The 8,314-nt window shown below is 46.5% G+C and overlaps 1 long non-coding RNA gene across 1 annotated transcript in view; it reads left to right on the forward strand.

The window, feature by feature from the left end:
• Gm31557 overlaps positions 1 to 570 on the forward strand; it is a 67,217-nt gene extending 66,647 nt beyond the window's left edge. The window contains exon 6 of the long non-coding RNA XR_870708.2: positions 46 to 570. This is a non-coding gene — a long non-coding RNA (predicted gene, 31557). The remainder of the gene's footprint in view (positions 1 to 45) is intronic.
• Positions 571 to 8,314: the final 7,744 nt, after the last annotated feature.

The following is an 8,314-nucleotide window of genomic DNA, read 5'->3' on the forward strand; positions in this document are numbered from 1 at the left end:
CCTGGGGCTCACTCTGTGGTTGTCTTCTCTGTTGACCTCACCTAGTTGGGAAATATCAGCTGTATACTCATGATGTCCTGAATCAGAGGCGTGGATACCTTACAGCCTGGACACACCTGCACCTATGTGTTCAGAAGCTTGAAAGCTTCCTGCATTGATGAAGTTTGGATGGACTGCTCAGACGCACTGACCCAGGAAGGAGAGGAGCTGGCTGTGGCAGGCGCTGGAGGCCAGAACTGGAGCGTGAAAACCATGCTCACGGTATCAACTGCTTACACCTCTTTCCTTGTTTCATTTCTTCAGTCTCCACTGTGACATCAAGGGAGGACTGAGGAAGCAGGGACAAGTGGCCCTCATTGAGTCCCCTCCCTGGTTTAGGCAGGCTCTCCACTAATATGCCCGTTGGTCTTTCTCCTCGCCTCTTGCATATACAGTCAGCCAGACCCCACCCAAATCTACTAAAAATCCCCCACCTCACTTTGGGAGGGGGGTCTCCTCCCAGCCAGTCTTTCCTGGCCACTTTCTGACTTTTTTCCTTCTTCTCAATAAACCAACCTTGCTTCTCTTAGACTCCCTGGCCTGGACTGTTGTTTATGAGCCCGAGATAAGAAGGAACAGAGAAGAAAATCTACAGCGTCAACAGATCGCAAACAGAGCCTTCCTCTCATCCCCATTCTAAATATGCTATTTTCTGTATGTCCATGTGGGGCAACTCCAGCTTCCTACCTTTCTAGGGAAAAAAAAATGTCGACGTTGCTACCTGCTCTTGGTCTCTGGCACCTCTCATAAGATTGGCTAGGGAGTGCTCTATTTTTGCCCTACTTTAGAAAAATATGCTGGATCTGATTGATTCTCATCCATTCACCGCTCTCGCCCCAGTAGGGAACACCTTCATCACACAGCGTGCTGCTCCATTAGCCTCTTACCAGCTCTCCCCGATCCTACCGTTTGCCTCTGTTTCCACACTTTTCAAGCCCGACAAAGATGATGTCACTCTTCTGCTAAGAACCCCTGAACTGTCCTGGCTTTCCCTCGGATTCCACTGCTCTAGGATCCTTGCTGTAACTCCTCCTTGGTGGAAAGCTTAGTGGACACTCCAATTTCTCCAGTTCTTCAATGAAACTTTTCAATGAGATGGTACCAATTGACCAGATTCTATAAATTGTAAGCACCTTCCTGCATCCATCATCTGCAGCATCTGGTGTGTCCTGGCTGTTCAGTGTGTGTGTGTGTGTGTGTGTGTGTGTGTGTGTGTGTGTGTGTGTGTGTTTGGATGCATCTCTCTTAAACATCCACATAAGTTTTTTTTGTGTTTACGTTTGGTGAGTAGTAGGATGAATAGGTTAACAAGATGAGGAATTGCTTACACACACACACACACACACACACACACTCAGCTACTCTGTGCATTTTTCCCCCACTCTCCAGCCCCTCTGTAGATTGACAGAACCACCCAATCCAGGGACTTTGTCACCATGCAGGGCGTGTTCTTCCCCTAACTGGGTGGCAGCTGTTTCAAAATTAGGGAGACGCTTTGGTAATAGACTTCTTGACAATCTTATAACTTCAAAGGAATAAATAAATAGTCATCGCCTCTCCCTCAATACAGCCAAATGGGCTGTGGAATTCCAATCTGACACAGGATCCCTGATAGAAATCTTATTATTGCCACTACCCATTTGTACCTCTAACACAGGCTCAAGGAGAGTGTCTTATTTGTGGCACCTAACACAGACTTAACATGTGGTGGGTACATAGACCCTTCTTGCTATTGCAAGGAACCACACACAGTTGACAAGACAGGGAACCTGATCACTGGCTTTCTGGTAAGTGGAGTTCAGATACTTGATTTCTTAGTCTGGTTTTCATTGCTATAGTAAAATACCCAGAGAAGGTAAATATAGAAACAATAGAAGTTTATTTGGCTATGGTTCTGGTACTGGCATCTTCTTAACATTTATCATATACAACACAGTGATGGGTATCACTGCAAGATAGATCAGGTACATTAGCTTAGTACACTTCCTTCTTCCTCTTACAGAGACACCAACGCTATCCTGCGGGCCCCACCCTTGTGACCTTATATACTACCAATAGCCATTCAGCCCAGCCTCCAAATACCATTAATGTTTGACCTTGGGGATTAAGTTACACACACACACACACACACACACACACACACACACACACACACACACACACACCAGCTCTCCAAGCTATAGACATTTGCTTGAAGATTGGAGCATCAAACTTGAAGGTACCACCACCACCTACTTTCAGGAGAGTCAAGCTATTGTTGCATTTAAGAGGTTTGTGTTTACAGGCAATCAGTTCCGGCTCGATCTGCTCAGCTCACAGTATCGGGACAGTCCTGAAAGGGATGGAGACGAGAAGGGGCAAACAGAAGTGAGCAGGCTCCAAGATGGCAGCTTGCTGGGGCTGGCAATGCTGAAGCATGCTGGGGGGGGGGGGAGGGATTTAGTCACCCCAAAGGATGCTGGAAAAAGGTTAAAAGGCACACCTGGATCTATCTTTATGACAGTGCTGTCACCTCTGGCAGCATGTCCGGTGTTCTAGTGACAGCAGCAAACTTTGCGGACATAAACATTTTGAGTATCTTTATATGCTGCCCTGCCTCAGAATCTCACCTAACAGGGATGCTCACTATCGCCATTTAAAATGAGAATTTACTGAACTAACAGCACAGGGCAGTCTCTATGGCAGGCCTGGCTTCCCTTTATTCTCTTCTGCACACAGAACCCATTCACATGCACTTTCTTTCCTGCTTCTCTACATTGGAACACTATATAAGACTCTTACTAGTAGCTGAGTAGACTCCATACTTTTAGAATTCCTCTTCTAGAATTATGAAGCAAGCCCTTTTCTTTTTTTCATAAAGTATCTAGTGTCAGGAATTTTGTTATAGTAACACAAAGCACAATTAAAAGCCTCCCTCATCTAGTCAAGTGATTTTATGCTTAGCAATTCATATAACCTTTTACCGCCCCCACTCTCCAAGCCTGCCAGGAGACGTCTTCACTCATAAGCTTTTTCAAAATGATCTCACCTGATTAGAGAAGGCCCACACTAAATTACCTCGCTTTTGATTAACTCAGAAATCAGTTGATTCTTTTTTAAACTTAATTGTATCAGTGATAGGTATGCTATACTCCAGGGGAGGGGACAGTACCCAGTGCATATGCCTAACATGGGTATCCCGGGGGACATGACAAGTCCACATCTCATTCTGCAGCTTGGAGGACTGTACTGGCTTGTCCAAGTTTCCATGGCTGAGGCAGGACTGAAGGTTGGCGCCAAAGGTCCTATGGTTGTCACGTGATCAATGAGAAGAGTGAGCAGTAGTGGAGCAGAAAGTAGAGATGCAGATCTAGAAAATCTTCCCCTTTTTCAGCAAGCAAATAACGTTGTGTTTTGTAAAAAGATAGGACAGGCAGGGATATGTTTGGTGGAGGTATGGTATAAAGTGGGGGAAGGAGATGGGCTCATGCTGAGGCATCCTTTCCCCCTCTCAGGTACCAGCCATATGATGGTACAATATAGAACAGAGTTTATTCAGGGCATGGGGAGGGGAGTTGAGAGAAAAGCAGAGAGAGAGAGAGAGAGAGAGAGAGAGAGAGAGAGAGAGAGAGAGAGAGAGAGAGAAGAAGGAGGAGGAAGAGGAGGAGGAGGAGGAGGAGGAGGAGAAGAAGAAGAAGAAGAAGAAGAAGAAGAAGAAGAAGAAGAAGAAGAAGAAGAAGAAGAAGAAGAAAAAGGAGGAGGAGGAGAGGAGGGGAGGGGAGGGGAGGAGAGGAAGAAGAGGAATAGAGACTGGCCATGAGCACGTGGAAAGAGAGAGGAGAGGGGGTGGGGAGAGAGGGGGATCAGGAGCAAGAGGAGAGAGCAAGAGGAAAAGAGGAGGGGGGCAAGCATCCCCTTTTATAGTGAGTCCAGCACACCTGGCTGTTGCCAGGTAACTGTGGGGCAGAGCCTAGACGAAATGCCAACAAATAACAAAGACTTTAGTCACCCACAGATGGGGTTTGGTGGCCACAGAAGTGTATCATGAGGACCCAGGGAGACCATGCATGTCTTCAGCCATGCTGGTGATGTTAGCAAGGTGTAGATTGCAGGATCATAAGTTGTCAGGGCTTCTCAGGCGTCATAGGATCAGCCGATACAGAGCTTCCCCGAGTGGGTCCCAAGAAACACACATTCTAACATGGCAGGGGTTATAACGATAAGAGAGGAATCCATACTTACACAGGTTTGGAGACTCTTGGCTTAAACACATAACAGATGTTGCCCTAATGGATAAGCAACCTTGGAGCTGTTCAGATAAAACACCCTGTGAGTTAGAGCAGGTGAGATGACTCACCAGGTGAAGGTGTTTGCTGCCAAGCCTGACAACCTGAGTTTGACATGTGACACACACACACACACACACACACACACACACACACACACACACACACACTGTATTAAAAAAAAATCCATGGGAGCAGGGCCCCCTTCAGTGGGCTGCGTAAATGGAAGACTGAGATTTGGGGAGGATACCTGGAGTAGGGAGCTAGTAGTAGTTGATGATTTATTTCTCCATTTGCTTCTCCCAGCCCCACAGGGAGACTTAGTGCTTGGAATGGATGCGGCGTTCAGTTTAGGGTGATGGCATGTTGCTATCTACAAAATAAGACTGTAATCAGAAGCCGAGGACTCAGCAAGAGGCCAGTGATTGGTGCCTGCCCTGGTTACTCTCCATTGTCAACTTGGTTGAATTTAGCATCACTGAGAAGACACACCCCTGGGCATGTCTGTGTGTGTGTTTGCAAAGAGGTTTCATTGAAGAAGAAAGACTCACCCTAAATACTGGTAGCACTATACTATCCTGTGGGCTGGGGTTCCAGGTAAAATAAAAGGGAAACCGGGAGGAAGCCAGCTTCGTACCAACATCTCTCTGCTTAGTACCAGCATCTCTCTGCTTCCTGACTGTGATTACAATGTAACCAGCCGCCTCCAATTCCCCAGGAGTTTCTTTGCCTCTTAAACCACGAGTTAAAAGAAACCCTTTCTTCTTTAAGTTGCTTCTGGTCCTGTATCTGGTCACAGCTACAAGAAAAGTAACTAATATTGAAACATGACCTGGAGGAGTGCCTGCAGCCTCTGGCAAGATCTCGCAGGGGAAAAAGAAGGAAGCTTGTCTTTCCCTGAACAAAGGAAAGGGCTGAAAGACCCTTGCTCAGAGATTACCTAGAGATAAGCCTCTCTACAGTGGACTGGACCAACCGAGCCCAGGACCCAGCTGGAAAGGATGCACAAAGACAGCTTCTCCTATTTGCTTTGTTCTGTTTTGTTTTGCCTCATTTTCCCTAATCACCGGCTTCTAGGTTTCAGAGGAGGGAGTGGATGAGGTTGGGAGACAAGACTTCACCCCTGGCATTACTAGGACCTGGAAAGGTTTGCCCGTAGGAGGGAAGATTGAGCCTTTGTGTGCTTGGTTGGAGGAAAATGGGGGCAGTTTCTCACCTCCGGGTGGGGGATATTTGTGGCTGTTCCCGCTCCTCCCAGCTCCAAGAAGGAGAAAAGAGAATCAATTTGAATATTCAGATCCATAAACAACACCATAAAAAAAATCACATCCATTTGCGGAGAAGGGCTCAGAGTTAGTGTGCTAAAGCAACGTCTGATTATTCCCAGCATCAAACCCTGATCCATCTCCTCCCTAGGACAAGAAGCTGACTCTTAGGAAGCATGAAGATGGGGATCCTGGGAGGAGCTGGCCCTGACTTTTGGTAGCTTTTGTCCCTTTTCTCCATTCTACACTGCTCACTGGGGTCCCCGTAGCAGAGATAGACTTGGGCTGGGCCATGTGGATGGAGTATTCTGTGTGGGGTGAGGAAGATGCCACTGGGTGGATAGTACTACCCATGGGGGTGGAGATCCCATAGACTTGGGCTTTAGCTTATGAATTTGTTTCTTTCCCCTTCCTCAATGATTCTTTTACTACATCCCTCCATCCCCCCACCCTTGGCGTATTGTGTTTCCACAGAAAAAGACATTTCAGGGCACCCAGCACAGCCCCTCATTTTGTAGATATGAAAATGGAGGCTCCAGGAGATAAGCAACTTGACCCAAGGTTACCCTGTGTGAGAGTGCTAAAAACTACCTTTGTTCACGTCAGGCCAAGGGCAAAGTGGAGCATAGCCCTGGCAGCATTTGCACAAAACTTCTGCTGTAGCCACCAGGGCACTTGACCACGTCCATCTTGCCTTAGAAATTCAATCATTTGTGTCCTGCTGTTTGTTCTCACTGGAGCCTCGGCTGTCTAAGGTGGATACTCTGCTGAAATGACATGCTGGACCTCCCAAAATGTCACCCTGGCTGTGTGTGAAGTCTCCTGTCCCCAGGGGAGCTTGGTGCCTCCTATAATTAAATCCCATTTCTGTTTCTCCTCTGAGCCCAGAAGCATCTGGCCTTTACTTGTATGCATTCATTGCTTGGGGAGACAATTCCAGAGTTCACTGTTCGAGCGTCTTGCCTCTTGGAGTGTGCTCAGGGCACCACCCCACCTCCAAATTCTCTGCTGACTCTGTTGCTGAGAGTGAGGACTGGCTTTATACTGGAAGCAACTCAGACGTTTGGCTTTGGAGCCATAAAGTGTTGTGGCCCTATTAATGGTTCACGCAACTCCCCTCTGATGCTAGGAGTTGAACCTAGGACCAAGTGCATACTAGGCCAGTGCTCGGCCGCTTTAGCTACCTACATCCCCATCCCTAAGGGTTCTTAGATTCTTCCCATAAAAGGAATAAATTGACCATCTCCTCAGAGGGTCGGGATAGAGATTTCCCGGAGGCTCTGTGTCTTTGCAGTTACAAAAGCCTTCAGACAGAGACCCGTGCATGATGTTAAGTCACGGTCAGGAATTCTCTCTCTTCCATCCTATGTGCATCTGGGCTTTAGTTTCATTTTTGCTGTCGGGTTCTGTGACTTCAGGTTCCTTCTAAAACTTAAGAGTTTCCTCTTCTGTACCCTCGAGAGCCTCAAGCAGCTATGGTTACTGAGAAAACTTCCATCCCTGACGTACATTTTCAGGAAACGTCTGCACCTCTACATTATCTTGTGCAAGGACAGCACAGCTGTGTGCTGTGGCTACTGGACTGGGGGTATCTGCACATATGTCGCACACACATACACACATACACAAATAAAAATAAAAAAATGGCAATCTTGATAAGGAATTATCTAGATCAGGTTGGCCCATGGGCATGTCTATGGGAACCCTATTGAGTGTAAATTGATATATGAAGACACATCCCACTATTGGTGGCACCATTCCCTAGGCTGGGCTCTGAATTATATGGGTGAAGAAAGCACATAAGGGTATATATATTCTCTTCCTGTTTTTTCTGTTGGTGTGATGTGACTAGAACTTCTTGAGTTCCTCCCTTGATTTCTTTAAAATGCTGAACTGTTGCCTGGAATAAAAATCCAAATCAACTCTTTCTTCCCAAATTGCTGATTGTCAGAGCAACAACAGCAACAACAAAACCCTTGGCAGCATCCTGGCTCTCCAGCCTGCCCTTTACCCCTTAGCACTGCTGGGGTTCTGAACTTCCCTGTCCTCTAAGGCAGTGAGTGGTTCTCAACCTTCCTAATGCTGTGACCCTTAATACAGTTCCTCATGTTGTGGTAACCTCAACCATAAGATTATTTTTGTTGCGGGTTCATAACTGTAATTTTGCTATGTTTTGAATCTTAATGCAATTATCTGTGTTTTCCTGTGATATTAGGTGAACCTGTGAAAAGGTTGTTTGACACCCCCAAAAGGGTTGCAGACCACAGGTTGAGAACTGCTATTCTAAGGGGTAGCTTGTCTTATGATGGAGGGAACTATTATTTGTTCTGGGTGATGCATTCTTCCAGAATCCTAGCCACTGTTTGCAGGTAGCCCTCTGTTTCCTTGAAGCTGAGAGTCACAACCAGGCTCTGGCCCAGATGGACCCAGCCAAGATAAATGCAGAGGCCACTGTGCCTCTCTCCAATCGAGCCCCTTTCACATTTCTTTTACTTAGCTACCACACCTTCTTATTGAACTTGTGGTCATCTCAGATTCTAAGATCTTTTATTCATGTGTCTCTGGTAACCCACAGCATCTTTATCTGGTACTAGTTCAATTGATTCTTTGACTCCAAACACTGAATTTTACACCCAACACCACCGGATTTTATCTGTGTTGTCTGGGAATGGATTCTTGTCCACAGAGATGGTCAGACACTGAGGTAGTATAGTTCTGTTGAGATGAACCGTGCGATGTAATTAA

This window comes from Mus musculus, chromosome 9 (genome assembly GCF_000001635.26).
Source record: "Mus musculus strain C57BL/6J chromosome 9, GRCm38.p6 C57BL/6J".
Classification (NCBI taxonomy): Eukaryota; Metazoa; Chordata; class Mammalia; order Rodentia; family Muridae; genus Mus; species Mus musculus.